Source organism: Hylaeus volcanicus, chromosome 1 (assembly GCF_026283585.1).
Source record: "Hylaeus volcanicus isolate JK05 chromosome 1, UHH_iyHylVolc1.0_haploid, whole genome shotgun sequence".
In the NCBI taxonomy this organism is placed as follows: domain Eukaryota; kingdom Metazoa; phylum Arthropoda; class Insecta; order Hymenoptera; family Colletidae; genus Hylaeus; species Hylaeus volcanicus.
In genome coordinates this window covers 33,259,661-33,260,949 of record NC_071976.1, presented here as the reverse complement: position 1 = coordinate 33,260,949, position 1,289 = coordinate 33,259,661, and the positions used below count along the sequence as shown (strand labels likewise).

The 1,289-nt window shown below is 38.2% G+C and overlaps 1 protein-coding gene across 4 annotated transcripts in view; it reads right to left on the bottom strand.

The window, feature by feature from the left end:
- Positions 1–1,289, bottom strand: part of LOC128881685 (beta-3 adrenergic receptor-like) — a 111,730-nt gene that overhangs the window by 67,054 nt on the left and 43,387 nt on the right. For 3 of the 4 annotated variants that reach the window (XR_008458155.1, XR_008458154.1, XR_008458153.1), the window contains one exon: positions 388–501. The exons of the other annotated variant lie outside the window; for it this stretch is intronic. The gene's annotated coding sequence lies outside the window, so the exon portion shown is untranslated. The remainder of the gene's footprint in view (positions 1–387; positions 502–1,289) is intronic. 4 annotated transcript variants of the gene reach the window in all.

Genomic DNA, 1,289 nt, shown 5'->3' with positions numbered 1-1,289 from the left:
ACCGTTGGAGCGGCCGCGGTAGCGAAGGCTATGTGCTAAGCGGCCGCGCTTGCACGCGAACAAGTGACTCGACGTGCATCGAAGCATCGACCTAGCGCGTAGCCTTCGCTACCGCGGCCGCTCCAACGGTCTACGCGCGCTCTGATTGGTCGGGGTTTTCGCTTAATATCTCCTTAACGAAGCCCCATCCGACATTTTTGCAAAGGAAACTGTTGTTCAGAATCGTCTCAGCTACCCCCCATTTCCGGCTCCTCCCCGAGTTTTGGGACACCCTGTATATTATACTTTGAATAGATCTACTGTGAGACATTTTCTCGTTCTCTTTTCACTAGTGCTATGTTATCTTTCGCATTCCCATTATACGAATCTACATAAAGCGAGACTTACCATTCCCGGTTATCGCCCGTCTGTCGTAAAGTGGCTTCTGTTTTGCGACCATTACCCCGAATCCGAAGAAAAAAGTGAACCACGGCTTGTATGCATCTTTTCAGCATGATGCACCTAAACACATTTACCAAACTGTTTGATCATGGAAAAATTGTCAATAGTAACGAACTTATTTTAGGTAATAATATATCTATAAACGATTACTTATACGAATTCATGACCCCACCACCGAATATAAGTTTCAGTCCATTCGGCTTACTACCACATTTAAAAATGAAAGAAAACAATATCTAACTACATTAACTCGTTGTTAATTATAGAACGTCAATAATGGTTTCACCTTACCTCTGAAAAGAAATAAAATAAAGTAACGTGGTTTAATTTTACGAAGGGATCGATTAAAAAAAAGATTCATGGGATCTACATAGTCGAGAGTCAGTATTCGATACTGGTAGCTAAATTAACCAAATAAGTTTAAGACGTACAAATGTGATTCACATACGTACATATTTTAGACACTACATCCCTTATAATATTCAACAGTTTGAATTCACAAAAGACAACAGTATCGCCTTATTTAATTGTTTACTTCGACTTCGTAGCAACATAAAGTAATGAAATTTTCTCCAAAGTATCGAACGACTGAACGATATTTGAATTAAAAAAAAACCAATCAAACTATTCTTTCTAAAATTTAAATATGTTATTCCGCGCACGAACTCGCCTACGATGTATCAATAAAATTCAAATTATTCTAAAAGAGAAACGAATCGAAGCCAAATCGAAAACAACCAGATCGAAACGGATAAAACCATTTATCTTACACTTATCTGAGCTTATTTCGAGCGAAAAAAAAAATATTTTTCTTCTTCTCAGAGCAAACGCTCTTGAAGATATTTGAA